The sequence below is a fragment of the Myxocyprinus asiaticus genome, chromosome 10 (assembly GCF_019703515.2).
Source record: "Myxocyprinus asiaticus isolate MX2 ecotype Aquarium Trade chromosome 10, UBuf_Myxa_2, whole genome shotgun sequence".
Taxonomy (NCBI): Eukaryota; Metazoa; Chordata; class Actinopteri; order Cypriniformes; family Catostomidae; genus Myxocyprinus; species Myxocyprinus asiaticus.
Window position 1 is genome coordinate 23,174,647 of NC_059353.1, and position 8,645 is coordinate 23,183,291.

Genomic DNA, 8,645 nt, shown 5'->3' on the forward strand with positions numbered 1-8,645 from the left:
CCAATGACAACACTATCCACTTTCCTTCTGGATTCTTACCTGCCTGTTTTTATGGCTATTTATATTATCACTGTTGCTCTACATAATGTATTTTTAGTACATATGACATGTGATCATTGTAGTGCAATTGCATTATAAGTGTGCCTTGATCATTGTTTTCATCAACAGCACAGCAGAGACTTTGGAGAGGTCAGTTTGATAAATATGCCAGATGCTCAGCTGAGTGGAGAGCACTACTGATGATATCACCACTGAATTACCCAGAAATAGAATCAGACCCTCCATTTCAACAAATCATGAAGGGAGAAAGCATTGTCCTCCAATCAGACTGGCCACACGTCTGCATGGGAACCTGATCCACACCAGTGCTTTACATTGTGACCTTAATTCCAAAAGTGCCCTGAACTGTCAACTCTAATTCCAGAGAGAGCGAATCATTCTTTCCTTGACACAAAATCATAGCTTTTTATTATGACAGTTGATTGACTTGCTCACTTCATTCAAGACAAAATTGTTCATAAACTATAGGGCTTCAGCTTTGCAAAATCACAATAGATATTATAAGGAGTTCATATGCATTGTGTAGGTGCCTGTCACACGTAAGTGTGGTCTTTAGCTGCACCTTAATGTGACCTCACATTTGAAAAGAAGTATTCATAAACAAGAGCAAGTAGAATTTAGCAGAGGGAAATATACACAACTATAAGATTGATTTTGAATCCCCTAATGAGCTGATGACATATGTGGGTATTTTATGGATTTTCAGATTTCAATTTATTTATAACATGCATATATATTTACATAAAACATTACACACACACACACACACACACACACACACACACATATATATATATATATATACAGGTGCATCTCAATAAATTAGAATGTCGTGGAAAAGTTCATTTATTTCAGTAATTCAACTCAAATTGTGAAACTCGTGTATTAAATAAATTCAATGCACACAGACTGAAGTAGTTTAAGTCTTTGGTTCTTTTAATTGTGATGATTTTGGCTCACATTTAACAAAAACCCACCAATTCACTATCTCAAAAAATTAGAATATGGTGACATGCCAATCAGCTAATCAACTCAAAACACCTGCAAAGGTTTCCTGAGCCTTCAAAATGGTCTCTCAGTTTGGTTCACTAGGCTACAAAATCATGGGGAAGACTGCTGATCTGACAGTTGTCCAGAAGACAATCATTGACACCCTTCACAAGGAGGGTAAGCCACAAACATTCATTGCCAAAGAAGCTGGCTGTTCACAGAGTGCTGTATCCAAGCATGTTAACAGAAAGTTGAGTGGAAGGAAAAAGTGTTGAAGAAAAAGATGCACAACCAACCAAGAGAACCGCAGCCTTATGATTGTCCAGCAAAATCGATTCAAGAATTTGGGTGAACTTCACAAGGAATGGACTGAGGCTGGGGTCAAGGCATCAAGAGCCACCACACACAGACGTGTCAAGGAATTTGGCTACAGTTGTCGTATTCCTCTCGTTAAGCCACTCCTGAACCACAGACAACGTCAGAGGCGTCTTACCTGGGCTAAGGAGAAGAAGAACTGGACTGTTGCCCAGTGTTCCAAAGTCCTCTTTTCAGATGAGAGCAAGTTTTGTATTTCATTTGGAAACCAAGGTCCTAGAGTCTGGAGGAAGGGTGGAGAAGCTCATAGCCCAAGTTGCTTGAAGTCCAGTGTTAAGTTTCCACAGTCTGTGATGATTTGGGGTGCAATGTCATCTGCTGGTGTTGGTCCATTGTGTTTTTAGAAAGTCACTGCACCCGTTTACCAAGAAATTTTGGAGCACTTCATGCTTCCTTCTGCTGACCAGCTTTTTAAAGATGCTGATTTCATTTTCCAGCAGGATTTGGCACCTGCCCACACTGCCAAAAGCACCAAAAGTTGGTTAAATGACCATGGTGTTGGTGTGCTTGACTGGCCAGCAAACTCACCAGACCTGAACCTCATAGAGAATCTATGGGGTATTGTCAAGAGGAAAATGAGAAACAAGAGACCAAAAAATGCAGATGAGCTGAAGGCCACTGTCAAAGAAACCTGGGCTTCCATACCACCTCGGCAGTGCCACAAACTGATCACCTCCATGCCACGCCAAATTGAGGCAGTAATTAAAGCAAAAGGAGCCCCTACCAAGTATTGAGTACATATACAGTAAATGAACATACTTTCCAGAAGGCCAACAATTCACTAAAAATGTTTTTTTTATTGGTCTTATGATGTATTCTAATTTTTTGAGATGGTGAATTGGTGGGTTTTTGTTAAATGTGAGCCAAAATCATCACAATTAAAAGAACCAAAGACTTAAACTACTTCAGTCTGTGTGCACTGAATTTATTTAATACACGAGTTTCACAATTTGAGTTGAATTACTGAAATAAATGAACTTTTCCACGACATTCTAATTTATTGAGATGCACCTGTATATATATATATATATATATATATATATATATATATACACACACACACACACACACACATATACATACAGGGTTGGGAGGGTTACTTTTTAAAATGTATTCCACTACAGATTACATTCTGTAAAATGTAATTTGTAAGACTGTACTGGCATACACATACAAATACACTTACATTAAAAATAAATTTTCTGATATTCTGATAAAATTTATGATCAAACGTGTTTTTTCTTGATATAAAATTAATCGTGGTAGGTAACATGTGCATGTAAAAGGGCTAGAAAAATCATTTCAGCTAAATTTTCACATGACAATTTACACAAGGTTAACCATTTCTGCTGCTCCAAACTTTAAAACCACACAGCTGTGTCTCGTTTGGAAGGCTGAATGCTAGGTAGGACGCGTCCTTTGAAGGCTGCAGTATACCGAGTGTCCTCATTTAAACAAGCCTCTTTAAACTAGATAGTCTTCGTAGGACAAACGGAAACGGAACGTAACATGGTTGCTATGACAGCACGCCACTCTTTAACAAGCGCGAGCGCTTTGAGTGAGAAGAGAACAAAGTCCCTTTAGAAGGGAATGTATGAGGTAAATTTTAGGAGAGTTATAATGATGTAAAGAGAAAAGAAAATAGATTTTACAGGTGTACTTTTAGTCTAATACTTTATTTTAATTATATATGAATATAATTATACATATTATTTACTCTGCACCCATCTACTGAGGTTCTTCAACTTGGGAATTAACATTCCTTGCGTTTGAACATCATATGTACGGGCAAATTGTTTTTTTTTTTTAGACATTTCCGTTGAAGCAAATAATTATGGGTTGTGAGTGCCCACGAAGGATACACCTCACGCATCCTCCGAATTCCCGTGAAAGAAGGTCGCATTCGAAGTGTCTTACTCGCTTTTCTGAAACGAGACAGCCTCAATGACGTATGCGGCCGGCAAATGCAACCTCTGGAGGACGCATCCTTCCAAACGAGACAGCCAGAGTGTACACAACCACATATTTTTCCTCAATGACGTCAAAGCCTCCTTTTCACTTATAACAGTGTGAAAGCGCCCTCTGTCTGCTTGTATGAATGTAACACATTACAAGAAAGTGTTTCACCACTGTTCAAACATTCCTTGGATCGCATCATTTATACAGATAAATGTTTTCCATCTGAAAGGACTAAATATTAAATGAAACAAATGACAATAAATGCAAAGTAATCTCTTCAGTAATCAAAATACATTTTGAATGTAACTGTATTCTAATTACCAATGATTTAAATTGTAACTGTAGTGGAATACAGTTACTTATATTTTGTATTTTAAATATGTAATCCTGTTACATGTATTCCGTTACTCCCCAAACCTGTAGATACTGTATATCTATACTGTTTATATATACTCTCACTTAGCACTTTATTAGGAATACCTGTAAACCTACTTATTCATGTGATTGTCTAATCAGCCAATCGTGTGGCTGCAGTGCATACAATCATGCAGATACGGATCAGGAGCTTCAGTTAATGTTCACATCAACCATCAGAATGGGGAAAAATGGTAATCTTGACTGTGGCATGATTGCTGGTGCCAAACGGGCGGGTTTGTATTTCTGAAACTGCTGATCTCCTGTGATTTTCACGCACAGTCTCTAGAGTTTTCTCAGAATGGTGCCAAAAGCAAAAAACATCCAGTGAGTGGCAGTTCTGTGGAAGGATATGCCTTGTTGATGATAGTGAAAATCCCAGTAGATCAGCAGTTACAGAAATACTCAAACCAGCCCGTCTGGCACGAACAATCATGCCACGGTCGAAATCACTGAGATCAAATTTTTTTCCCCATTCTGATGGTTGATGTGAACATTAACTGAAGCTCCTGATCCGTATATGCATGATTTTATGCATTGCACTGCTGCCACATGATTAGCTGATTAGAGAATCACATAAATAAGTATACAGGTGTTTCTAAAGTGTTAAGTGTGTATATACACGTATATATATGTGTGTGTGTGTGTGTGTGTGTGTGTGTGTATATATATATATATATATATATATATATATATATATATATATATATATATGTTTGTTTTATCAATTGATTATATAAAATAGATTCACTTTCTATTTAAATAAGTGTAAAACACAAAATATGGAGAAACGTCAATCAAGCAATCACCCACTTTTAAGCATCACCCATAATTAGCATGTCTTGATTGTATTTACCCAACAGCACAGCTGGGGGGAGTTGACACCAGGGTCTTTCATCCAGTCATCATTTGATAACTCGATGATATTCGGATTTCTTTGCTTGCTTCCCTGAGAAGGGTCTACACACATACTGTATAGAGTCCTCTCTATCTTCCTTAAGAGTCTCAACAAATTCTGATTCAAGCAGGTAATCCAAATCAATGTCTTCTGGCACTGTTTCATAGAACACTCTTAATAGTTTTCCCTCTTTCACACTAAGGCTGAGACTGTAATAAGTTTCATACGCTGGTGATCTGTTGTTCTCAGCAGTTACATCTAAATATAGACAAGTCAGACTGTAAGTTGATCTAAATGTTTATAAGACTGGGATGGGCACTTATACTGTTAAAATTCTCTGTGAAAAATCTGTCATGTGATTGTATTAGAATGGAGAAGTATAAAATGAAAAAGCACTAATAAAGTATAAACTGCTGTTCATAACCTTTCCCCCAGGTTCTGAGTATCACCTGTTTTAATTGGGCAACTCTAGAATGTTTCAAATGTGCTAATAACTTTGCATGAAGTATGCTCCCATGTGTTAACGTAGATGAGACAGTTACAGGAATGTCACAGTAATGATCTGATTTAAGACATGTTTCTAAATATAGTGTGGTGTTATGAGAGGTGGATTATGAGACAGTGAGAGGGGATTTTTAGACATACTTTTCCCACTAGACATAAAGCTGGTGAGCAGCTGGCCAGAACCTTCAGGACAGTCAATCAAATTTGACCTCACAAAATTCTGAGAAAAGCAATAAACTGTTGTAAGCCTTTTCTAATCACTGTTTTACATATTACAAAAGCATAGAGCAAAACCTCTGTCCTCTGTACAATACCTATTTGCAATAGAGTGCAACAGTCGGGTTACAGAAGTAAAAATCCCATTCATTTTTTCCATAGACAAATTCATTTTAAACGATAACTTATAAAACTTAAAAAAAAATGGCCTACAGTGAGCTCCTAAGTTATTAATTGATGGTATGCTTCTGTTGAAGCCATCACTTTGCGTTATTTTAACTTCAAATTTTAGAAATCATGTTTAATAGTGAAATTCCTGGTGAAGAACTACACTACCCATGACCCTGAAGTGAATTATCCACCAATCAAAGAAATGCGGCCAACAAAGCTTTCCAAACAAGCTCTGCAGCGACCACACAACTTCCATGAATCTGTCTTCCTAGACTATCAAACTACTTCGGCAATTAGTTTGTCTACACTCTTAGTTTGGACTAAACTCGTAGTAAAATATCATATAAAAAGACTCTTTACATGCAATACTTTACTAAGAGTGTACAAACTGTAGACAAATGAACTGCCGAACCTCACTGCTATTTTTATTGCAAGGATAAAATTACACATAAATTATTCCTGTAACGGTGCTCTTTTTCTCACAACACAAGAAACCCTGAATTTAATACAAAAATACAATCATTAAATAAAGAAAAGACCATAAGGCTGTGTCTAGTTTTATATTATTTTTAATATTATTCATCATATTTTATGCCATACCTATTTTTCTTAATGTACATTGAATTTATATCACTGTACCTATATTATCCTGGCATTAAAAAAAGAAGTGTCGAAACGAAGCTTCTGCCACGCTGCTTCTGATGTGAAAACTCTAACCATACGTTTCCACTGGCATGTTGTGAGCAAAGCTGTGTGAGCGTTTTCAGTTCTATCCTATGGAAGACAAGCACCATGCTCGCGAGGTGGATTCTCATTGGAATGGATTGAAAAGGCCCTCTTCGTTTTGCTCACCACGTGCCAGTGGAAACGTAACGTTAACATGGGTGCCACAAAAATACACACGGCTTCTGCTCTGTTTCAGCCTGGGATGTACAACAGAGTATAGAGCTTTTCAGCCGACATCAATTTGTAGAAGAAGCCGGGAGTCTAATTCACCATAGGCTCCCTCGAGATTTTCCTGTGTTTTTAAAATGGGGGTTTTCAACTTTTTTTGGTCTGTGTAAACATTACTTGAAGAAGTAATTGAAGAAACATAAATTACACACTTTCACACCTAAAACGTGCATTTTGAAGCAGTGTAATTTACTATTTGTTGTAGAACAAAATGTCCATGAATCATCAAGTAAGGTTTACCACAGATTTTTTTTCCTCAGAAGTTGAATATTATAAAAACCTATAGGAAAATCTCGATGGAACCCATGGCGAATTCTCTTCCGGGTTTTTGGACTACAACCAGAACAGCTCTACTGGAAATATTTCTATGAATGTAGGTTATGATGGCTCAAATTGCTTAATAACAAAACATTACTTGTCATTTTCTAAAGCACTTATTAGCCAAATACTTTAAATCAGTATGTACCGTAGTACTACTATGGTGTAGCCTAATTTCACCTTGTTTGAAGACAGGTATCTAAACACAACAAAAAATGTGCACACTGGAGAAATGGGGAGTCCCTATAGAAATGGATAGGCGCGCCCCCTGAAGGAGATGCACATATATGACAATCTTTTTCAACTACTCTGACACTAGTAGTTGTGGTTAAGGGGGTCATGAAATGCTCTTTTTTTATAGTTGTATTATCTTCCCTGAGGTCCACTGATAATGTTATTTATTTATTTATTTATTTTTTGCTTTAAAACAGTCATAATTTAGTAATAAAATATAATTTTCCACCCTGTCTCTGGCCCTGAAATGCTCAGTTATAAAAATAAATGACAGGGTTTACACATAACGCACATCCAACACATTGCATCCAAATATATTAAACTGTTCATCTCAAGCACAACTGTTAAAACTCACACCCTGTCTACACTGGATGCAAGAGGCACGTCGCGTCAAAAGCAATAGAACACATTATAATCAATGATGCTGTCTACCATGGTGCTGACATCCTGTTTACACCGGGCGTGTCCATTGATGCGACACAACGGCTTGAAGCTGTCTACACCAGGTGCGTCGACACAAACTTTCTAACCCGTTTATTTGTGTTGTTGGCGCAAAATGGAACGGAACATCTGTTTACTGTTGCGGTGTGTCGCGTTGCGCCGACAGTAAACAGATGTCCCGTTCCATTTTGCGCCAACAACACAAATAAACGGTTTAGAAAGTTTGTGTCGACGCACCTGGTGTAGACAGCCTCAAGCCGTTGTGTCGCATCAATGGATACGCCCGGTGTAAACAGGAAGTCAGCACCATAACCTATCACACGGTCATGACATATGAAATATTCATGAATTAAACTGTTTACTCACGGGTTTTGCGATCACGACCAAGTGTTTTTAACTGCCTTATCCTTCAATAACAGTTCCTTTGCAAAGCTTGAACCGTATTATGACTGGTATGTTATGAGCCGAACATACAATCCACTCTTAAATATGCTGAAGGCACATCCACATCCTGTTTCCAGTATCATTCCATCATGTTTATATACACCAACAACTAGAAACAGCGCAGATGGGTGAAAGAATGCATCCATGATGCGTTTGTGCTCAGCTGAATAACAGAGAGCTTCTCCTCTTTAGAGTTATAACTTGACACCACGTCATTTAAAAGTGGCCCGAGATATGTATCAAGCGGTCAAAGATGTCTGTCTATGCATGTTTATGTAGAAAAACATTTAAATCCAGACAGGCACATGAAGGTGTCCTGTGTAAGTCCGCTTAGGATGAATCTCCCATGACAGGCCCCATCTCTCTCCCCTTCACTTGTGTAACTGACTAAGCACCACTGGGCGGGGGCAAGGGTGCAATGATGGAAAATAGGCGTTGCATATGCAGATGTATTTGGTCCATGTGATGTCACAAGTTCCACAAATTCCAAACAAGCCATTTTTACAGCTTGGTTTAAATAAATGCTCTTTTTCTATTAACGAGGAAGTTTTCAGTTCTGAAATGTACAGAATGTTTTTATAGTACAATGACCTCTTATATGTCAAAAGATCAAGTGAAATTTTACTTCTCATGTCATGACTCCTTTAACAACATTCTTTAAAATGTG